At 46.2% G+C, this 24784-nt stretch overlaps 1 protein-coding gene across 2 annotated transcripts in view; it reads left to right on the plus strand.

The window, feature by feature from the left end:
- The window catches only part of TNK2 (tyrosine kinase non receptor 2), a 503525-nt gene that overhangs the window by 85727 nt on the left and 393014 nt on the right, over positions 1-24784 (plus strand). The window contains exon 1 of one of the 2 annotated variants that reach the window (XM_069617505.1): positions 11177-11196. The exons of the other annotated variant lie outside the window; for it this stretch is intronic. The gene's annotated coding sequence lies outside the window, so the exon portion shown is untranslated. Of the gene's footprint in view, positions 1-11176; positions 11197-24784 lie in introns of those variants that run through there. 2 annotated transcript variants of the gene reach the window in all.

Raw genomic sequence — 24784 nt, forward strand, 5'->3', positions numbered from 1 at the left:
GGAACGTTATATCTAGTAGTTTGCTTGTATTGTTCTGGTGCCAGAGGAGGTCCGTGGATGACTGGCTTAACCCTCTTTTTTTCCCATAACTCTTTTTCCTCATCTAACACCCCGTGTTGTAGTTCTAATATTTGTGATATGGGCATTGAGTTATATCCGTCTTGGCGATCCTCTTCCACATTTTTCTTTATCAAGTACTCACCTGTTCTCTGTTTTGTTAAGTATGATGCTTCTTGTGTTCCCCAAAGAGATGACGTTAGTATTGTTTGTATGGGCCTGGCATTTCACTATGGCTACAATTGTAGGTTCATTTAGTGCTTCTATCAATTCCTTAAGTAACTCCGCGTGTTGCACGGGGACCCATCTGCTCTGTGAAATCCTCTTCTCCCTCATCTAGCCAACCCCCAGTGTACTGTAGTAGTCATACAGTCTGAGTCTGTATAGATCGTGATAGCACAACCCTTGCCTGCATGTAAGGCTTCAATGAGTGCTACTAGTTCTGCTGCTTGTCCTGAGTAATGGGCCGTTAATCACTGCTGGATGAGTACTTCATATTCATCTTCCTCTAATCTCACAACAGCTATTCCCATATGTTTTTCTCCTGTTTCTGAATTTAATGATACTGACCCGGCTATGAAGTATATTTCTCCTTCAGCCAGTGCATTTTCACTTACTGTGGGCGTATTCCCATCCTCTCCTCTGTATGTTGCACAATCATGTGTTTGCATGTCTTCCACTGTGCATGCTTCTATGATGAATGTTGCAGGGTTGACTGTTTTGCATCTCACTATATGTATGTTGGCGCTGGACAGAATAACTTCATATGCTGTGGCTCTCTGAGTTGTCAATGTGCTTTTTGATCTTTCTAATAAGGCGAATAATGAATGTTCCACGAACAGTGTCACAGAACACCCATCACAATAGTTGAACTTTTTTCAATTGCGAATGCTGCAGCTGCGAGAGATTGCTCGCAAGCGAAGTGTCCTTGCATTACCGCATCCAGTGTTCCACTGTAATAGGCCAATGGCTTGTACCCCAGAGATGTCTTTTGTGTCAAGACCGCTGTCATGAGTGTCCTGTTGCAATGTGAGAATAACTACTGGTGCTGTTGAAATTAGCTCCTTAAGTGTTGTGAAGGCCTCATCTATCTCTGCTGTCCATTGTATTTCTGTGTTTTCTCTTTGTGCTTCCTTGAGTCCCTGCAGTAATGGCTTTGTATATCCTGCATATTCTGATATCCAGGCTCGGCAGTAATTACACATGCCGAGGAATTTCTGCATCTCTTTCACTGTTTTTGGTTTGTTTACTACCTTGATGGCAGCTACCCTGTCTGGTATGATTCTTTTACCATCATTTGAGATCAGTTGTCCCAAATACAATACTTCTTTCTGACAGTATTGTAATTTCTCTTTGTCTACTTTGTAACCTTTGTGGGCCAACAATGTCAAAAGAGTAATAGAATCCTTCCTGCACTCGTCCTCATTCTTTCCACAAATCAGTAAATCATCCATGTACTGAATAATTGTGCTTTCTGTGACAACATTCCCTAGATCTTTGTGTAAGATTCTGTTGAATACACTTGGGCTTTCACAGTATCCCTGGGGTAACCTACAATGTTCGTATCTCTTTCCTCCCAATGTAAATGCTGTCAAATATCGGGATTCTTCATCTAGTGCTACTGAGAAAAATGCATTCTTCAAGTCCACCACTGTGAAACAAGATGCATCTTTCGGTATACTGCACAGAATTGATAAAGGGTTCGGAACTAATAGGAATTCCTTCTGTATCACGTCATTAAGTGGGCGTAGGTCCTGGATCATCCACCAAGCCCCGCCCTTTGCTTTCTTGATCGGGTAAATGCAAGTATTGCATGGTAAATTTGATGGCACTATTATGCCCTGTGCTAACAGTGCGGTACTCGTTTCTTTTATCCCTTCCTCTGCTTCTCGAGACAGGGGGTACTGCTTTACTCTGGGCAATAAAGCTCCATGTTTGAGTTGTATCTTAATTGGTGTCACCTCATGCAACAGTCCCACATCATGTGGGCCGGTGGTCCACAGGTCATCCGGCACTGATTGGATGTCATTGTCAAAAAATGAAGGTGGCGCTCCTACCACTGCCATCAGCTGCACTCGTACCTGTCTTGTCTGTATCATGATATCCCAGGGGATTGCTATTTCCATTATTATTTCCCCATCGCTGTCTGAATCTGTGAAGAGGTCTTCGTCTGATAAGTCTTGCAATGCAACATTAGCATTGATGCACAATACTGTGCACCACTGGCAGCCATGTATGTCCATTCCAATAACCGCTATCTTTTGTGCTGATACCTGTGCTGCATGCAAATCTAATGACATCACTGTTCCGGGTACTATCTCTGGAGTTGCTACAGGACGAAAAACAAACTCTGCAGGCACCCTCCATTCCTGGTGTTTCAACTCTGGAACCACTCGTGCCAGGGTTTTCAACCCCTGAATAAACATACCCGGGTCCACCGGTATGCCGCGTATTTCTGGCGCTGTTGCTCATGTGTGTACTACCAACATGACTCGCAATGGGCAGATTCCCGGGGTCGAGCAAACTATTCCCCTTTTAATTAAAGAAATAGCCATGTTGAGTTTGCTGAGTAGGTCCCTCCCCAGCAAGTTGATTGGAGATTCTTCATAGTACAGCAGGGGAGCTCGTACTGTTTCCCCCCACTGTTACATCCAAATCTTCTGCGTAAGGAACTTCGACCACCGCCCTAGAGAACCCCTGCATCTCCAATTTACGATTAGATAGCGGAAACCTGCCGTCTAGTAGGCATGACTTTTCAGCTCACCGAATCTACCATAAAAATAAATTGTTTGTTCCCTATCTCCGCCCCAACCAATGGTTCCTCTGCTGCATCGAGTGTAGTTGATAGTACTGGACATGCAAGTGCTCTCTGTGGGCTGTCCTATGCAGGATGCTTCGTTGTATCCCCATTGTCAAACATTTCCTGATACCACGGCCACCCCGCCAAAGGGTGCAGGTGCACCATTTGCGGTTGTGGCCGAAAGGGTTGCCCTGTGTGTGCATCATGTGCTCTCAGCATTGTGGGTGCTGCTGAACATTATGCGTTTGTGCTCTGTGTTCCTCTGGGCACATCTGATCTTGCTGTCCTCTTCCCCCTCCATCGCCCATCGGCAGCCCATATGGGCTTCCCGGGTGGGGGTGGCCATACTGCTGTTTGTTTCGGTAAGTATTCATTGGTCTGCTCCTACACTCCCGTGAGAAATGCCCCCAACTCCCGCAATTCCAACAATTCCCTTGTCCCCCCCCCTGAACCGGGACCTCCATACCTGCCATTCCCGCCGTACCCCGGACCACCACCTCTGTTCCCTCTGTACCTACCTCTTCCTCCCCGGGCGCTCCACGCTTGCCACTGTGGTCCTCCGTACTGCTCCTGTCCGTTCCACTGTTGTTGCCAATTTCCCGCCCAATTGGCTGCCATTCTCCCTTGTATTGCTACTGACCCCTCCTCTTCCTCTGCTTCTATATCTTTGGGGAGTGCAGCTACAGCTGCCGCAACCTTCACCAGTTTCGTTTGTATTAATTTAGCCTCGTCTGCCAACCTTTTCTGTGCTATCTCCTTCTCCCTTTACATGATTCTTTTGCAGTGGTGTATTATTATGCTTTGTATTTCAGGCCAGCCTTTTGCTTCAATCCCTGCTATTTGGTCAAGTGCTTTCTGAAATTCTTTTGGGAGCCCTCTCTTTATTATAAAGTAAAACAACGATGTTGTTTGATCCCAGGCCGTACCCGTTTCCGCTCTCCACATCTCCTGCACCCGTAAAATGAAACTCATAGCATCTTCCCCCTCATTCATTGTACATTGCATTACTGACTGCAAATCGGGTGTATCTGGGAAGGTGTCTCTCAAGGCATCCCAGATTCTTGCGCGCACTGTATTGAAAGAGGTGCCGTCGTGCCGGTCAAAATCTAAGGTTATTCCCGGGACTCCGTCCTTTGCCCAAACCCTGTTAGCTTGATCACCCACTGCGGATACCAACAAACCTTTAACATCACCAACAGCTAATGGAACCCCTGCTGTGTGCTTCTCAAATGCATATATCCATTTACTTGCTCCTCCTGACAGCGGGGGCAACAATTTCAACAAGTTGGCCTTATCCATCTGAGCCCAGGGTATATAATTTGGCCTCCCTCCCCCTCTGTGTATCAAGGGCAGCTGTAACCTACTCTTTGTTCCTTTCCCAATACTCACCTTTGATCCTTTCTTTCCCAATGCTGCCATTCTTCCCACTCTACTCCTTAGTCTCCCATTCCATTCTTCCTCCATATCCCTCCACAGAGGTGTTTCATCCAACCTCACTGGCGCCCCTCCTACCGCAAACCCTATTCTTCTTCCTTCTAACTCGTCTTCCTCTATGTCACACCACAGCTCCTCCACCCCTCCAGTGGCCATTCCTTCTCCCCCTATGTTTTCCTCAGGCGTGTGTTGTTCTAGCTCTATTATTCTGGTCGGCTCAACCTGTATTTGGAATAGTATCTCCCTCTTTTTCCACCATTCTTCTATGGATCTGTCGGGGGTCTGCACCCTCTGTGTTTGCTCGATCCTGGAAGTGCCCGATCCACTTTGTTCACATATAGCTCTTAGCCTTGGCAATTTGTTTCGGGCTATTGATAGTCTGGAATCTAAATCTTCTGTGAATTTTTCTGTATCTATTGTCGGAGTACTCACCGTCCACTTGTTCGTGGGCACTCATATGGTGGGGGTGCAGTGGGTTGTGGTGCAATTACGGGAGTAGGCGTAGACGCATACACTGGGTCACTATATCCCTCACGGGCACTGGTTTATTCAAAAGGGGATACAGTTGTGCTACCTCTACTGGCTCTTCCTTCCCATCACCCTTCTTTTCACTTCCTTCTGTTGCCAGGGGAGAGGTAGTCTGTTCTTGTGCTATTTCCTTTCTTTTAATTGGGGGCACATCAAACAGCCTCCACAAGTCTAATATTTCCCTTCTGTTGTGCAATTGTTTTCCTTTGGACTTCACAAACAAGCATGTGGCCACCATGTCCAGCGCTCTTTTGTCAAATGATCCTCCTTGGGGCCATACCTGGGGTAGGCCTTCCCCTTTTAATTCTGTGAACCATTGGTCATGGTATTATGCGTTCCGCATAACCTGGTAAATTCTGGCAAACATGGGCCAGGGGTGTTTCCGCCCCCATGCTGCTTCCCTGTCTCTCATCCTGTTTTACTCGGTGTACTTTATGTACACACTACAAGTAATGGCAAGACACTAATGTATCTCTTTTATAACCTGTGTACTAAACCTCAAAAGGTCACACTTACAATGACCACTTTTCGTCAATGTCTTACACAATCAATTTTATCACTTTGCCACAACATTGTAATCACAAAGGGAACATAACATATTCAGTACATGACATTATTTTGACAAACGTTCTACATACACCATATAACATACACCTCCCTTTCCTCCCTTCACTGTTCTTTATTCAAATGGTCCCATTTACCTTAACCCGTCACACCCTCTAACCCTTAAGTTGTCGGAATAGCCCCTCATAGGTTTTTAGAAAAGACGAAAGAGAAAAGAAAAAGCGTTTTCTAAATTATACTCCGAGTCTTCTATTCTTCTGAGACACTCGCTTATTCCCAGTACTAGCCAAGATAGCACTATGCGGCGGCGCCTTCTACCCATTTGCAGAGCTAGGTTCCCGTCTTCCTTTTTCACCTTGTAATCTCCTTAACTTATCCTAATAGCCATATGCAACAGAAAGAGAAAAGTATAAAAGCACCAATTACTTAACCCTTGAAAGAGCCCCTTTTTAACTTAGCTTGACCTCGTCTACTCTTATCTATATCCAACTCCTTTTAATGTTGCTTGCACTTAATACTCCCGTGCCTGTCTTGATCCGAGACCCTCCGGACCCGGTCCGTCCAGGCGGCGCTGCCCCACGCTCAATGTCCGCCTCCGGCGAGCGGTAATATGGGTTTTTTGAAGTGGGACCCGTAACCTCTCGCCCTACTGCGTGCGCACATCTAAGCGTACCAGTTGCCGTAGGCGGGTAGCTCTCTTGAGGGGGCGCGCCGTGCATCTCCGCTGTGGCCGGGGGCATCTCGTGCCAAAAAGGGACAAAAAGAACGCTATCGCGTCGGGGTCACCACTTGAAAGTGAGAGTCCCCCAAAAGGCTGTTAAACTCGACAATGGGAGTCAATAATGGACACGGCCCAGCGGGGAATGAGACCAAGAACAAGTGCAGGTGAGATATAAAAGGCTTTATCTAAATCAATATAGGGCATGCAAAGGACTCTGCAAACTCCGAGAGAGCTCTGTCTGACAATAGCAAAGACAGTCATATATATTACAAAATAACTTCATCATGCGATAAGCTATAGGGGACACAGAGTCATGGGGATTGGGTGGTGAAGACTAGCTACTATGTATACTGTAGGTGTGGTGCTCCATGATTGGCGGCGAGATCCACGTGGTGGCATTGCGGAGTGCTTGGGTCAGCTGGGCTCATCGGGGTGGAGTATCAGGTCACGAGCTGTCCGTGTGGGTACATTGCAGCTGCACTAACGTTTTGCCCTTGTGGCCACGCATCCACCTCCATTACTAACTTCTATGTCAATCTATCATATAAATCCTACAACTCATTAATCTAACATCATAAAAGAGACAGAGAAACTGTATACAACTCTGGGTTTCCTTAGTACATCATCATAAAATCGCTGTTAACAGAGGGTCCAGTATCATGAGTCCAGGTGTCTTATCAGGGGGCACGGGTTAGGGTATCTTTATCATTCTACTACATCTGTTAGATGTAGTAATGGACAGTTTTACGGTATGTTAGTACAAGAGTGAATAACTGTCTCCATGGCCAGTCGAGGTTAGGGTGAACTGAAATACCATTGGGTCAGAGGGGCACATAGCTGGCACCTCAAAAGACGGTGGAATGTGGGGCTGTGCTGCTCATAATTCTTCTCAACTAGGATATGGCGGTACACAGTGATTTTATTGTGGCATCAGGTGTCAGGGGGCATGGGGGAAGGTAAACACTTGGTGCGGTCTCAACAGGAATGCAGGGAGGTGTAGCTGTATTATTCTAACATCAGTAAACCAGGGATCTTCAAGCCCCAGTCGGGCCTTGGAGGCGAGAGGGTGGGAGTTGAATACGCGGCTCTCTGGGAGGAGGGGGAGATGGCCTTGTAACTTTCGCGGGTCTACATTTATCAAGTAGCATGCACATCATTATAGAGACGGAAAACGGAGGTATGTCAGCACAATTGTATGTCTACATCTATGCATGCATGTATAGATCGATCAATGATCGTGTGAGCTTATGAGCATTATTTGAATTATACTTCTTCATGGTTCATGAGTACTGTGTTCACAGAATAAAATAAAAATGCTTTTGTTAACATCACATCATCCACAGTTCTTCATTTTGTTGCGGGGGCACATGGGGAAAGCTAGCATAAAACGTGAGGTAGAACCAGGTTGGTGTATACGTCAACATCATTGACAGGTTACAACGTTGTACCTATGATCAGACTGCGGTACATGGTCAAGGGTTAAAACAATTGCTTCAAACGACATTTCATTTGACAAAAGGTGGGGCTTATTACTTTAGATGGCTCGTATATGTTGCAATACTTAAAATCATATCATGCATGGGGATTTCGTACATTGCCTTTTAAATATTGCGTGGTAGCAATGACCTTTGGTCAGTGATGACAGATTTGAAAATACATATGTTTGACAATTTTACATGTAGGTGTTCTGTGATGGGCAAGGGTCGTTCCATTTTAATATGAACAATCAACATTGATTTTGAGCCTCTTCGCAAATGGCTTAGCAGCATGGATAAAACTGGGTGGCACACAGGCTTAACATTCATGTCTGACACTTCAAACGGGGAACAGGGTTGGGGGTTAGGCACAACATATATCATGGATGTGGGTGTCTGCGGGGGGTCATGGCATGTTTGATAGGGATAGCTTTGTTTTTTCCCAGATCCCAAGGTCCAGTTACCGCCAGGGCAATGATGTACTGCGGAAGGTAAATGATACAGTGTTTGTTCTGTTACTTGTTCGCGCCTAGTTGCTTGTGAGAACAGGCCTTCAGCGGAGCTGCCATGGGGAGGAGCGGGCTCACTGTGCGCGGTCAATTGGGGAAGAGCTGCAGCTCTGCAGGCTGCATGTTCCACGGAGGCCTGAGTTGGTGTACTCAAAAATGGAGTCTACGTGTATCACAAAATGGAGTCTGTACCATGCTACAAGGTGAGCCGTGCAGTCTCATGCGTTGGCCTGCAGCCATCCTGCATCCCGGGCCCAGGAGCATAGATGGCTACCGGCGAGTCATAAGCCTCACGTAGGTGAGGAGTGTAGGGGGTCCTGAAGACCTTTCCTCCCATACACACACACCAAAATATTTTGAGCGTTGCGTGGTGGTCGCTGCTTTCTTTTTGACTTTTGGTTTTCCACATCCGAGCGATTTCTAGGATGCCATTTGTTGCATGGACACAAAAGTGATGTCACATTGCGCAGCCCCTCAGAGGGGTAGGTTCCCTGCCGTCTCCATTGCTGTGCTCTCCAAAGCAAGCGCCAAGGTCGTACAAGGACCAGGCCCCTACCGACTGCTGTGATTGCCAGACATCCTGCTTCATATCAGACCCTGCCAAGTCCGAGAAGAAAGACAATGCTGTCAAGGCAAGAAGGATTAATCTCCCTGTCGATGCAACAGTGGCAGTAGTGTACCTAGTTACCTTGGCACTGACTCCTGTTTGATTATTTCCCAGCCTCCTTCAGTACATCGATATTCCACTATGGTAACTTAGTCTTCAAAGGTTAAGTCTTCAGGTTGCAGCTGCAAAGGTAATGGACTAAGGAGAAGAGCAACGTATCAGTCTTTCCTGCGGAGACAGTAAATCCTTGTGAGGTTTCAGCATCCTCAGAGTGAAAAAGGCTAGATCCAACAGCTCTATGAACCACATCTGCTCAGCAGCTAGGAGCATCCGAAAGTGGCATGACCCCTTCAACTCGAGCACCTGGTTCAGTAACTGGGGTTGGCAAGGGGGAACCCTCCCCTCTCCCTGTCCCCAGGAGGCAAAGAGAGGGCGCTTAGTTGTGTCTTGTCTTGAGTGAGTGAATAGGTCATGCCCCCCTATTCTTGCATGATGCGAGAATGTTGGTGAGTGGGTGAATGATAGCTGACTGATTGTTGGATGGGTGATAGTGTGTGATTGTTCTGAGTTTGTCAGTTGGGACTTGAGCTGGTATGCCCGAGGAAGAGTAACTGGAACCTTTTAACTAATGTAAATAGACACATGAATTAATCTTTTATAACGCGCTTAACACCAGAGACCAGTCTCTAAGCGCGTGACAGGGATTCAAACCTGTGTTACTTAGTGTTGCTTTGCTTCCAAGATAAACACGTTGCTGCTGAGCTATCCTCTCGGCCCATTTTTCCTACATCTTGTTCCTGCGTCACCTCTCCTGATGACCGACAGTAATTAAGCAATATCCCCCAGCAGCAGGGGCATTACAGAGTCAGCTAATGCCCGGGGCCCATAGTCGTTCTAACACCCTTTTGACGATCCTCACCCACGCCTATCCTCTGTTTGCGGATACGCCTACTATGTACTAGTCCACTTGAACGCCCCTCCCGTTGTACTGCGTTCACCCGGAACCCTTGCTATATAACCATGTATTGTATATACTGATGTGCTATTGCATATTCTGTCCTGCACTTCAAACCTCTGCTATATAACCATGTAACCCGCACTGTATATACTGATGTGCTATTGCATATTTCGTCCTGTACGCCAGGTGCCCATGTCATTTCACTGTAATCTTATCGGATCATGTAACCCGCACTGTATATATTGATGTGACACTTTATATTTCACCCTGCATTTCATGTACCCTGTAACCAAGCTTAACATAACCTTATCTTCTGCACCCTGATGTCCCTGGGTCTGGTGCGCATTATAAATAAATAAACTAAATGCCCCGGGGCATTACCTGCCTCAGTAATGCCTCTGCGGCGAGGGGCATATTGCTATAAGTACCCCGGTCCGCAAGACTGGGATATTAATAGCCTTCTTTCCTTTTCCGAAACCCGGCGTTTCGGAACAGAAAAGAAAAAAATAAAATGTCAAAGGAAATGGCCACCGGGAAAGGGAAAACGGAGTCAGTTTTCCCTTTCCATGGCGGCCATCGGGAGCGCATGTGCTGGTATGGGAACAGAAGTGTTCCCAGTGCGTTCGCCCCAAATAAGGAAGAAATAGGAAGGTAAGTGGGGTCGGGAGGGCGGGAGGAGGGTGGAAAGGAAAAAAAAAAAGTACCTGAATCCCCGACGGGGGGCAAAGGCAGGCTCCTGCCGTGTGGAGGCTCGGAGCGGGGATGGACCCTCTTCGAGCCTCCTCATTGGCTGAGGGGCTGCCACGCCCCTCGCCGGGGACAAAGGAATGGAATCCCGGCTGAGGGATTCCCGGCGAGGTGTGGACCTGGCGAGGGCCAATCAGAATGTTTCTTACATTCTGGTGGACCCTCGACGGGTATTCATCTGAATAATAACACTGGTGACGAGCTGGTCCTTGAAATACAGAATCCTAGGTGAGCTGTGCAAGAGGGTCTGGGGGGTCCCAAGCGAAGATGACCCACCCACGACCCCTCCAAAAGCTTTCATCCATCCTCGGGTACGATTCATAGTAATTCATATAAGAAAAGTATCGATTGTTACTGCACAACATACATGTTGAGCTGCTGTTCAAACGCGCATCTTTTAGTACAGCCTGCTCTGTTATCACTGGGTTAGAAGGAACAGATGTACCAAGCCCTACTGACTGAAGTGCTGAAGTAATTACCAGCTTGCAGACAGCTGTGCCACCATAAGTCATCGAGGCGGAAGGAGCAGCCCTGGAGTAAAGATTGCTAAACCGCAGCACCGGAGATGGAACGTGCAGCGTTAAGTGAGCTGCGGGAACGCTAGTGCAAGAATACTAATGCTGTTCCTTGCCAAGTACAGGGTATGAGTAAGAGGGCACTTCCCGAGTGTGGGGGCGTCTGCTGAGCTGCAGCCCTTAGTTACTGAACTGAAAAGGAAAATTCAGCTGTTCAGCACTGCGCAAGTTCTAGTAAAAGATGCTTCGCCATTGGCTGAGTGCAAAGATCTACAACGCAGGTAAGAGAACAAATGCTCGTTATTATGAGCTGTGGATAAACCCTCCCGGATACTTCTGCAACTGCCTCTCAACTGACAGAGCAGTTCTGCATCTTCCCCCTTCAGTTCTAAATTCCACTTTTACATTCCGCCTACAGTAAAATGGTACACATCTCCCTTTTTTACCACATTAAAACACTTGCCTAACATGGAATTGTTATAGAGACATCAACAGGAACAAAGTATTTACAGGCCTACACTAGAAGGAAATGCTGTTAGAACAAATGCATGAAAATGACACTGTATAACAAAACTATAAAGAAGCGTAACAGAAACAAATGCATGAAATTGTCAGTGTGATTATAAAGTCGCCAAACGACTCCAAAAGGAACATAACTTAGTGCCATGTTTGTGAAGCGCATACATTCCACATTGTCTCTCAGATACGAGGGCCTTCCACACACCCTTACCGGGCGAGTTCTAAATTCACACTGCCTTGACTGATCCTTCTGTTTGTGACCATAACGATCCTGCAGCAACGCACCCTTTCCTTCACAGATACTCTGGGTACTTACCCTTCTCCTGACCTGCAAACCTACATGTTTTCCCACACATTTGCACACCCTATTGACATTACACACACTACCATCTGCTTTCTTTACAGCACCATGTAGACTTTTTATGACTTCTACTGGCTTACACCAACTTAACTCCCTTCCATTCTGGTTTGTGGGAGTTTTATTTACACCCAATCCCCGCTCTGGACCGCACATTCTTGAGTGGCACTTCTAACATCGAAACAAGCTTTATTGTAAAGCTTCTTTTTGCCAATGTTCCCTTTGATGATGTTCAAATCTAACAAGGTTACTCACCGTAGTGACTACCTTACTCCTAGTCCACAGTCTGCCTTTCGTCCATTCTTGTGGGACATTCTGTCCTTCGGGACGGGACCGGGGCACTTTTGTAAAAAAGCATCAAACATTTTGTTTTTGTCCTTCTTTTATTTTTACGCGGGGCCACCAAACATGGCCGTAACCCCACCCTCCTGAGCTCCGCCCTGCGCATCGTCATTGAGTCCTTTTCTATCACCAGGTCTGAGACCATTTAAGCAATAATAGAGGATACTTTTTAGAGGGGACGGCGGGCAGGCGTATGGAGGAAAGGGGCCTATGGACTAGGAGTAAGGTAGTCACTACGGTGAGTAACTTTGTTATACTCCTACGCCCCGTTCCCTTTCCACCATACTTGTGGGAGATTCCCAAGCACACACCACAGGTACGGGTGAATGGAAAAACTCCTTTACTGGAATAAGTTCTTAAGAACAGCCTGGCCGAATTGGGCATCAGCCCTGGAGCTCAGGTCTAAGCAGTAATGCTAACAAAAAGCTGATGGGGAAGCCCACGTAGCCGCCTTGGCGATGGACTCCCAAAGGACATACTTTTGGAAAGCAATATCAGCCGCTTTGCCATGTACAAGATGTGCATGCATGCCTTTTGGAGGTTGAAGGCCTTAAATGCTATAGGCTTCTGAAATACATGAGGCAAACCAGCAGGAGATAGTTGCTTTGGAAACTGGGTTAGTTAAGAAGACAGGTAAGGAGATCGATTGGTTCAAATGAAAATCGGTAACCACCTTAGGAAGGAAGGATGAGTGCTAAGCACAACCTTATCCCTGTGGGAAGTGAGGAACGGATGTTCCACGGAAAGAGCTTGGAGCTCACTTACTCGCCTTGCCGATGTTATTGCGGTCAGAAAGCAACCTTCCAAGAGAGTGGTCATGGGTTCAAATGGCTTATGGCATAACGCGGTGAGGACCACAATCCGATCCCATTTGGGATGAGGGGTACGCCCGGCGGGAAGTGATGAAGAAGATCCGCAAAATGTCCTTTGATGACTGGATTGGTCAATGAAAAGGAACAGCTGTCCGTAATAGCGGATAAGTTCTGCATGACAGAACATAGATGCCAGAAACGGCCAGATGAGCGACAAAAGATAGAACGGTGTTGACCGAAGCTTGCCTGGGATCGAGCAGTTTAACTAAACACCAATGGCAAAATCGGAGCCATTCGCTCCTGTACTGAGCCCTCGTAGAAGGCTTCCTGGCCGCTTGGATGTTATGGCCATTTGTAGAGCGCGCGGCCTCCCGTAGGCATCATGGTGCTGGATAGGGAAAAGGCCAACCACAACATATTAGCCACGGTTGCTATCAGCTCAGAACAATGCTTTCCGAAAAGCTAGATGATTTGGCAGCAATTTCATAAATAGAGGAAGAGTATTCCACAATTGTGCAGCTGCAATCGAAAAGGATAATGCGTATATTTTCTTTGTACAGATCAAACTGTGCTAACGATCTGAACGCAGGCACCAGGCCACCAAGCTGAACGATTGTGGTAGGGGTGCCACATCAAGTGATTGCTCTAGTGAAGTCGGTCGGGAATCTGTGGCAATCTGATCGGGGGAAGTACCGACAGATGCTGTAGTTCTGAAAACCAGACTCTGGCTGGCCACCAAGGAACCATGAACAGGAGTGTGTAGTTTGATGTGCTCCTGCGCTTGCAAAGCGACTGATGGATCAGAGGGTTTAGAAGAAAAGCATAAGCTTTTATGTTGTCCCACGAGATCTCGAGTGCGCATAAAGAGGAAGTTTCTTGTTTGAAGAAGTTCCAAAGAGATCCACCTCTGTAGTGCCCCATTGATGGAAAATGTAGGAGAGGGCATTGCTGTTAATCTCCCACTCGTAACTGCTGCCGACTGGCGACTGAGTGAATCTGTGGCCACATTGATGTGACCCGGGATGTGTACAGCCTGGAGCCAAACATTGTGCTGGATGGCCCAGACCCAAAAGTGTATGGCAAGATCCACAAGGAGAGGAGACTTGGTGCCGCCCTGCTTGTTGATGTAAAACATCGCCACCAAATTGTCAGTGCGAACGCTGTAAGGGAGGTATTCAAATGGCTGCCGTGGTCCATTCTTGTCAATACCTTAGGTGAACTGCGTCACAGGAGCAAGTGAGGCAATAGTCTCCTCAGGGGAGAATTATCTTCCAGTGGAGGAACTTCGGCAGAGCCGGTACTCAAAGGCCTATGGTGCCTGACCACCTTCTTTGCCCTCTCGACACAACCGGTACCGCCATGATCCTGATAGTGGGAAGGTTGAAGAATGTACCTCAGCGACAGGACTCTCAAAGAGGATCCCTCGGTTCTGTGGAATCTCTGGTTTTAACTCTAGACGTTTGGCTCCCTCACAAGGGGCCTTGAGTCGTAACTCGGTGTGAAAAGCTGCAGAAATTGAGAGCTCAGGGCGAACCCCGGTAACCTGAGCCACAGAAGAACTGGGCTGAACTTTAGCCACCAAACGGGGAACCTCGGAAGAATGTCCAGTTTTGGCAGGCCCACTGTGGGGCCCTCTGAGAACGCTCTGATGTGCCTATTAGGCCCCTTGTGGGACACCTCAGGGATTGCCCCTGGTAGTAGAGCTACTCGAGCCCCTCCCGGTCCTGGAAGACTCTGGAAAGGAGTCCCCTGGCCGGGGCGCCCTAAAAAATAAAGAACTTACCGGGCGTTTCTTTTTCTCGTTGATGAAGGGATGCAAATGTGGTGGAGGAACGTGTTGAAACACCTCCTCCCACTGAAGGAGACAACTCTGAAGTGCCCGGACCAAGAGGGAGTATCAATAGAAACACAAGTCCCAGCGATGTTCCGGGCCTAGACACTCGAGGCAAAGAGAATGAGGATCTGCCCTCGCGAAACGACGTTTGCGGCAAGAACAGGACATGAATCCCAGACACTCCCGCATAGACGGAGGACAAGATGACCGTGGAACCGGAGCAGGAAGGAAGGACAAAGGGAATAAAAAGAAAAATTCCTGGTGATGCTAGTGCGTCCAACCCCGACCATGTGGAGAAAAGGACTGAATGGCGATGCGCGGGGTGGAGCTCAGGAGGGCGGGGTTATGGCCACTTGCGGTGTCCCCATGTAAAAATAAAAGAAGGACAAAAAGAACATTTTTGATGCTTTTTTACAAAAGTGCTCTGGCCCCGTCCCAAAGGATTGAATGTCCCACAAGTATTGAGGAAAGGGGTTGGGACATAGGAGTGAATGATTTTCAAACAAACTCTTCCTAGCCATGCCAGACAAACCCTGGTATTAGGCTTCCTTCCTCTTAGCACCTCACATGGAGACACGCCAGTGGTGGCATGAGGGTAAATCTATAAGCCACCATTGTGTCTTCAGTGGCTTATCTCCAATCACTGCCGTCTGAAATGGTGAATCTGATGCTCTCCTTAATGACTCTGTTAAATCTTTTGACCATTCCATTGGTTTCGGGATGGTATATGGAACTGGTTTTGTGCTCTATTCCATTCTTTTTCAAAAAACATTTGCATTTTATCAGAAATTAGCTGAACACTTCTCAGTTACAATAGCGGTGGGGTAACCTTCCCTCCCGAACATTTCTTCTAGAAACATATCTCTTTCGTACACCCGTTCTGCTCCTGTAAAAGCATGTCCACCAACACAATGCAATACTTGAGCAAACCGTGAGATCTCACCGGTCCTACGATATCTAGACCTACCCGATCCCAGGGCATAGAGGGAATGGACATGAAAATCATTGGTTTTACTCTCGTGGCACAACCTTTCGCGGTGCACTCGCACTCTGCACACTCTCGGATGAGCTTCTCAACTTGCAGATCCATACCTGCCCACCAGTAGCCTTGCCTTAGTAACTGTTTTGTTCATTCCCTGATGGCCTTCATGGGTCAATTCTAGATGTCTACCCCAAACTTCAACAGAAGAAATTTGTCACCCCTCAGCACCAAACCATCTTTGATGAGAAGTTCATCAAAAACATGTATAATAGCATCAGGAATCGCACCTCTTTTAATCGCATTACTTTTCAATCCACTTTAAAGTTTTTCTTTGACAATAACCATAACTGCATCAGTTAACCTGTCTTCGTGCCGGTCACTCTCCATTACTACTTCCTGGTTGACATTCAAAACTTGATCTTCTCCATGTTCCTCATCTCCTTCATCTTCTACCACATTTGTCAACCTAGAGAGGCAATCCGCTGCCTTGTTCTTTGCACCCAGAAGATACTCTCTTCCAATTGTACTCCTGCAAACTTGCAACCCATTTCTGTATTCTGAATGACACCTTATCCAAACCTTTCATGGTAAGAATCCGCTTCAAAGGTTTGTGATCTGATCTCACCATGAATTTCACACCCCACAAAAAGGAACAAAAAATGTCAATCACCCATTTGATCGCGAATAGCTCTTTTTCAATTGTGGATTAGTTATTTTCGGCACTCAACACCCAGGATGCAAAAGCAACAGTGCACTCCCCTCCTTCACACTTTTGGAAGAGTACAGCGCCTAGACCATGATTGATGGCATGCGTAGTAAGTATGCTGTTCCTTCTAGGATCAAAATTACTCAGCGTGGGAGCTTTAGCTAAGGCTAATTTTAGGTCTTGAAATTCTAGTTCGCATTGTTCACTCCATTTGCACTTTACACCTTTCTTAACCAAACTCCTCATATGACTAGAACAGCTTGCCAAATCTGGAATGAATTTTGCATAATATTCAGCCATGCCAAGGAATGAGACCATCGTTTCTTTCTGTTCGGCTGGGAAAATTCACAATGTTGTTCACCAAATTTGTTTTAGGTCCAGTGCCTTGTTCGGAGATCTCATGTCCCAAATATTGGATAGTAGACTTGCTAAGTTTTCATTCATCTTTGCTCAAAGTTAAACCTGCATTCATGAATATGTCAAGCACTTTCCTCAATCTTACATCATGCTCTTCTTGACTCTCCCTATACACCAAAACATCATCCTGAACGTATAGGACTCCTTCCATGTCATTGAAAAGTTGGTACATATTGCACTGAAATAAAACACAGCAGAGACTAAACCAAAGGGCATGCAACTACACTTAAAAAGCCCTTCTGGAGTAATGAACGCTGTGGTATTTCTGGAGGATGGATGTAGGACAATCTTGTAATACGACAACTTCAAATTTAAAGTACTCATAACTTTTGTTCTCTTGATGGTTCCTAACATTTCGGTTATATTGGGTAAAGGGTGCCTGTCAAGTATCGCACATCGATTTACCAACCTGAGATCAATGCATAGTCTTAACTTGCCATTGGGTTTAAGTACCACCACTAAAGGGGAAACCCACTCAGATGCTTCAATTCTTAAGATGACCTCTTGCTTCTCCATCATTTCCAATGTTTCCTTTACGGCAACTCTAACCGCTAAAGGCACAGCCCTCAGTTTGTGTACAACTGGAGCCAGGTTAGCCTTCATTCAAATCTTGTGCATGAAGCCTTTCAGATTACCCAACTCTTTACGAAATACCTTGTATTGCCACATTAGCAACATTATCATTAGTGCTTTTTAGATACATTACAAAATTTGCCGACAGGTTAATTTAGACTATTGGGCCAGTTAATAATCAGTCATGTGACCACAAACATCATGTGACTTGCCAGAATGAAGAATTAAAAGACAGCCTCAAACAATGATTGGTAATTTCACCTGAAGAAGTCCCTGAGTGAGGGATGGAACGAGTGGCACACTTTTACATGGCAGTACTGTAACAAACTGTTCAGTAAGACCATGTTGGTTCTTTTAAATAACATGTTTTCTATGTGGATTTTATAAGAATAAAAGATTAGTTCTTTTTTGCACCTTACAAGACTGAGTGCTCTGGCAATTTTGTGTTCACCCATGTGTTTCTGTTATATAACTTTCTAGCAATACTCTAATGTGAGCACGTGTGTCTAAAAATTAATTTTGGTCAATCGGGAGCACCCGCTAATTGCAGGCTAGTGCACTGCAGTAGTAAGAGTTGTTGGAGGATATATATATATAATAATGAGAATGAGCTCCTTTGTTAAATTTTGATATAGTATATACTTTGTATCAATGGTATTTGAGCAGCTTGTTTGGTCTTACTGCAGTATAACTTTGTATTATGATTTTGCAATTTTTCCTTTTCTATCTATTTTTTTCAAATATTGGGTTGTGCGAGGGCACTTCTGGAAATGCAGTTTCAATAATGTTGCTATGGTGTCGACACCCATGTAACGTATGGAGAGTATCTTGCAACGAATGAAACACTGCATGTTTTTGTTGATCCTGGTTACCGCAGTAACCAAAATGGCTGTATGTGCTATCACGTACTGAGATCCTTTTGTCTAAATGTGCGCCGGTTAGCTGTACTGTCTCATGCGCATCTGTGGCTCATGTTGGCGCTTGCGCTTCAAAATGGGTGTGCGAAAAATCGGAACGATGGTTTTGCTTCGCTTGCTTCAGTAGGAAGTTGGGTTAAATGTAGCGGCAGTGCAAAGGTTGGGGCAGCGCCTCTCACCTCAGTGTTATTCGCTCACTTCCTTCTGTTTGTCAAAGCAGGCCTCCCTTGCTGGCTGGGTTATCATGCATAAAGGATTCCGTAGCCACACTGCGGTTACTCGGGGGGGGTGTGGGGTGAACACAGTGGTCCTCGTTGCCAGTGAAATCTACAACGCAGGTAAGTGAACAAATGCTCTTTATTATGAGCTATGGATAAACCCTCCTGGATACTTCTACAACTGCCTCTCAACTGACAGAGCAGTTCTGCATCTTTCCCCTTCGGTTCTAAATTCCACATTCCACTTTTACATTCCACCTACAGTAAAATGCTACACTGAGTCGTTGCAGCAGGGCCACCAGACTTTTCTACTACAGGCAGGGTTCGAAGTTGGCCGGGCTAGCCGGGGCCAAGCCCCAGCAGTCTGAGATGGGTTCCAAAGCCGGGGCTCACCCTGACTAGCTCCAGCCACGCTGACCTCTCAGGCAGCCGTTTATCTGAGTGCTGCACAGTTACACGGCTGCCTTCAGGTGTCAGCGTTTTGGATTCCGTGGCACATCTTTGAAGTCACCTGGACTTGGGGGCTGTCTGGACCTGTCGTGCATGGCACACCAGAACTCGAGGCACTCGGCAGATTTATTAATGAGTAAGCAGCCCACCTAGTTTGATTCAACTTGACATTACATTTTCAGCCACTTTTCATTTTCATGTGTTTAGTCTGCCTTTGTATACAATCGATTTTAGGTACTTTTTTCATCTGAGCCACTTTTCGATTGATGTGCCTATTGTGCCTCACCCTTCCACCCCTCTCCCCCGCCTCCTAACCTACTATGTCTTTTGCGCTTATTTGCTCTGATCGTCTTACCCTGCACCCCCAATCCCCCGTTCTTCATGAATAGCTCTTGCATTATTGTAACAACTGTCAGACATGTGCATGAATTTTTTGTCTCATGTTGTAACAGTTGGTATTCCCAGCGTTGGATTGAGCAGTTGGCCAATCGGCCCGTGGCCGATAAGAATTGGAGCTGACTGGAATGTGGGCCGGTTTTATTTAGCACTTAGGGGCCGATTTATCAGTCATGCACACACGCACACATAATAAATCAATCGTGGCCATTAGCATTTCCACTCTCAGCTGCCTCTGCTCTCAGCCTGATGGTGCTGGGTGGGGGGGCGGGGGGAGGGGGGGTCAGCCCGCAGGACTGCCTGGGCAGGCGTGGTGTTATTTTGTAACATTTCCAAAAAGTAACATTCTCCGTCCGGTGGAGCGCGCCCATGTGCCCACAGGTGAGAGAGCAGAGCAGGCCATTTAGCATTCGGTTTCGTTTCGCTTCCCTTCGAATTTTGCATTCAAAAGGAAGCGAGACTTCGAGTGCTGACTGCCTGCCTGCCGAGAGGATCAAAGTGCTCCCTGCAGAGGCTGTGGGGAAGGCGTGCGCACAGGGGAAAGAACATAAATCCGACGAGCTGCAGAGGTTAGTTTGTTGGCGGGCACGCATAAACCTTGTTGTTCTCCTTTGCCAGTGCGTGTGCTGCTGTGCACCAGTTTTGGGATTACTCAATCATTTAAATTATGCTCTTTCTGACTCACATTGGAGCTTGAAGCACGAATTGTGCAGCCCATACGGTACCATAGTAGAAAATAATGTTTTTTTTTTAAACTGACAGCATTCCTCAGACACCGAGAAGGGAAAGAATGGGGCGGTTAAAGGAGTCAGGCTCAAGTTATTGAGCAAAAGTGAACCACAGCCCATTTATTTTTCTGTTGTTAATTAAGACTAACAGCAGCGCACAGTTATACTGAGTCATCTTGCTGTGTGAAATGATTATACACAACCACCATAGAACTTTAAAGAAAGGGTCCCATTTTACCATGGCTGTGAGGTTCGAAGAAATTACAGCATTACAGCACGAGCATGCACTTATGAATGCAGCATTTGGAGAAAGCGCAGGCATTTATTTCAAGTAGTGCAACCACCATGGCTTTGCTGAAAAACCTCTTTTCCATAAGAAAATAAAAAGCCTGCATAACAATTTATTGGGCTCATCAGTTTAACACAGTGGCAGCTGCCCAGCCATGGCAATAACTTTCTTCATGCGCCCTCCCTTGCGGCCCGGGCTCTGATGAAAGAGCTTCTGGAAATCTCAGGCGGATAAGGCGCCAGCACTTCCTGCCCTTCGTTTAACTGAAATGTAAACAGTTTCAGAGCAGACCTGTGGCAAGTAAAACAGGAAGACCCGAACTGAAAGGGGATTGAGGAGGCACAATTTACAACCTCACAGCCAGGGGTGCGCCTACCGGCCATGGAAGATCCAAACCTATACGGTAAGCAAGCACCCCATTCCCTGCTGCAAGATATCAGGTAACCTTATGATACATGGCTCTTTCAGGCTTGTTAAACCCCTTGATGAAGTATTGATGTATTTGTTATGCCTATATGTTTCTCGTGCATGTTTTATTTAGGTGATAGAATATATGTTTGACGTGGTCCAAAAGGCCTGCGTGGCAAATAGCCCACGCCTTCCTGACCTCGACTGGTGGATTAATTAAAAAAAATAATGTAATTCCCCCAAATTGGGATCCCAAAATCTGTCAAGTGGTGATCGATCATTACCACAAAAGATGATAGAAAATGTGCCACTATTTCTTTCCTGCTTGAAATGATTTCACATGGGTCTTGTAGCTTCCTCTCTGTAGAGTCCGCATTTTGAGGTGTAGATTTGACGAACTGATGATGTGCACAACAATTCAGTAAAAAACATGACAATGGGGACCGGGACACTGGCATTTTCCCATCCAAAAGGTCTCAGATTTCTGATCCACGAACTCTGCATTCATATTTTAATGATCAGCTATGGGTTTCCTGCCCCTGTTTACTCCTCCTTTTCCGGAATGTACTGGAACTTTGTGAGGAGAAGCCACGACGTGCTTACTTTCTGACAGCCTGCTCTCTTTTGTTGGGCTAGGAGATGCCCCGGGTGTTGGCAGTACAAGTTGCCTCTAAAGCGGAAATGTGGGGTTCTCCACAAACATCATTGCAGAGAGAGAGCACATTAACACCTACTTGCATACCGGGGTGGGAAATTCTGAAATTAAGGGAACGTGCCTCTCAGTACGCATTGCTACTTTAACACCATTCATTATTTTACAGCTTCTATGAGCTGTCTTGGTTTGGGAGTGTTCTGCAGGAGTCACAGGATTCTCTTGAAGAGTGGGGAGGGTGGCTGGACTGAAGTGTGCACACCGCACACACGTTATGGGCTGCACATGCTCGTCTGTACAGTCCAATAGGGGAGGGCGCCTCCTCTGTCGAGTCACACACACAAGGTAGGGGATGGGGGTATGGTGTGTGTGTACGTACGCGCAGGTGAGACATACTGTCCCTCTGGAGATGTGGGTTCGACCAGCGCTCTGTTGCATGCACCCTGAAAAGTAGATGCACACAGGCGCATGCGGCCCAATTTGCACCAGACGTGCAGATGAACTTTACTGGTCTGCCCTTAAATCTCAGTTACAAGATTAATGGTATCAACACCACACTACAGAATAATTGCTGATTTTACCATAGCCGATATGATAGCTCAGTGAGTTGAGCGCTCACTGCTGCGATGAGTGTGTGATCTGCAGGTTGCAGGTTCGAACCATCTCCGCCTTTCATCCTTCCGAGGTAGATTTTAAAAAGTAGCAACACAGGTTGGGTGATATTGTATGCATATTTGTATGCACAGTAATTTGACAATATGGATCTATACACACAGATATTAATGATACATATGGTGATCAATTCTTGTATGAAATGTATATCACTTTAGTGAAATCATAACCATATTTTTCGTAGTGTACTTAGGAACAATGCTATTTGATGCCACTTCCTGTTTTGTCAAGGGGTGAAAGGTTGTGTTAATTCCACCCCTGCACCTCAGAGCTGTGGACCCTGTCACAGACCTGTATGCAAAGTTATGTTATTTCATGAGTTGTGTTGTAATGTAACAGACACATGAAACCTCCATAAGCAGAATTTTCTGGAAAGTCATGAATTGACGGGATTCATGAATCACGGATGATGGTTTGAGGGCCACTTTTTTGAGGCGCCGGGTGGGCCACTTTTTGGAGGCGAGGGGTGGGCCACTTTTTTTTTATGTCCGGGCCTATTTCTAGTCCCAGTCCGACCCTGGGTATTCCTCCTGTCCGATGTTGTACCACTAAATTGCACTTGCCCATTCTGAATGTAGCAATGCCTATTAAGAATGTCACTCTTTGTAACCCTCCCTGCATTGGAGCGCATGTTAAGTGTATAGGCGCTATATAAAAGACAAATACAATAAATAAAAGAAACAGTGCCTGAAGATGTGGTGAGTTGAAGACATCCTAAGTGGTGAGCCAGTGTTTGAGAGTAGGAGGCCTAGAGCGCTAATGGTGCAAAGCAGGTTTGATGATGCAGGCAAGCAGTTTGAAGTTGTGAAGTTGAAAAGCAGTACTGCTGGTCCGGTGTCAGCTCTAAGGGTGTTGAATGCAGTTAGAAACAGTGTGAACAGGATTCCAGCTGCTCTTAAGCTTTCTCATTGCTGGGAGTCCCAACCCAAGGGCTTCAGGACAAAGTAAGTATATTCATTATGCACTCCCACTCCAGGGAGCTTGAATGGCACCGACAGGGTATCCTTCACTTCCAGTGTGTATCCGGGTCCCAATGCAGCTTAAAGAAGGGCAGGTCTTGGTCCAAACAAAAGCAACCCCCATTGTTCCCTTGGGATGGTTAGGGGACAGAGCCCCCATCTTCCTTGGATGCCTTCTAGCTTCACTGTTGGAGGACTTTTCATTGGACTGCAATTCCAATAGCGGTCCAGGGAATTCTTCTGGTCTTCTTGAAAGTCCAAATATGAATCCAGGCAGGAGTGGGGCACCCCTGCCTTTTAAAACAAAACAATGTCACAATGATTGGACAAAATCAAGCCTGATGTTAGGGGACCAGTGCCTATTGCTGTAACAAGTGACCCTTGCCTTCTTGCAACATACTCGGAGGGAGGGAGCGGGCAGGACAGGAACAAGGCCGGAAATTCATCCACGTTGGGTATCCCTTCACCAGGAAAACAGGAACTTCCCTTCTGAAGTTATCCAAGAAGATAAAAGGACACACTAAGGTCAAGCTGAAATTAACCTTTTCATTCAATAAAACCAACAAAGTCAATAAAGTGAACCAACATCTGTACAAGACTTCTTATCGACAAAGAATCTTCCTTGAAAGCCAAGTCACTGTAAATGTACCAGATTCATAAGTTCGTAAACTACTGGAAGAGACCATCAGAATCAAACAACAAATAAATACAGATAAAAAAAGAGGAGACGTCAAATGAAGTATCCTCACTGTTCAAATAAAGTTGGAGAAATCCTGACAAATAATCCAGAAAAAACATCTAAAGTGCTGTGAATAATCACTATTGACTCCTCTCTCCAGAAATATAACTAAAACAACAATTCTCCTGAGTAAGAAAATAAAAAATTAAATGCTTACAACAGAAAAACTAACTTTACCCACGAAACCATCTCAAGCATGCCTACAATACACACTTGTATAATATCACACCAATAGTCGAAAAAGGGGAAATAAAGCTTATCTTGATTGTACTACGTAATGTCGTGAAATTCACCCTCAACTTGCAAAAACTGGCAATGAATCAGTGTTCATTATATAAAGAGAACGCTCCTGCAAACCAGGCAGTATTACGTAAATTTCTCATCAGCAGTCTGGGTGTTTTGATGCTGGCCAATCAGGAGGCTTAAAACACAGGCTGTACTGTATGGTACAAGCCTGCGTTCCGAGCTGCCTGGGAAGCCAGCGCCCCCTTCACTTCCCCACTCCCTCTTAGCACCTGTTAAGTTTCCTACATGGTGCTAATGGTGTTTTTTTGTTGTACCTTAAACAAAAAAAGTTCCTTGGCTGCGCAGTCCAGTGCTGCCCATTACTGCCCATTGCTGCCGGAAGTCCTTTTTCATGTTGATGGCGTCAGTCAGCAATGGGGAAAACAGACTTCCAGGACACCAGGAATGCAGGGCTCTGGCACGTGCAGGCAAGGTAAGTTAACTTGGGCAGCGGGCTATTACCGACAGGGTCAGCCCGCCGCCTCGTTTAATATCGCCTCGGTAAAAATGCCATATTGGAAGTATTCTGTGCAACTACCAGGACTGAAAGGTGAACAATGCGTAAACAACAATTAATCTGTGAGTGTCACCCCCACTATGCCCCTACGGAACG

The sequence above is a fragment of the Ambystoma mexicanum genome, chromosome 10 (genome assembly GCF_040938575.1).
Source record: "Ambystoma mexicanum isolate Mex_15411 chromosome 10, UKY_AmexF1_1, whole genome shotgun sequence".
Lineage (NCBI taxonomy): Eukaryota > Metazoa > Chordata > Amphibia > Caudata > Ambystomatidae > Ambystoma > Ambystoma mexicanum.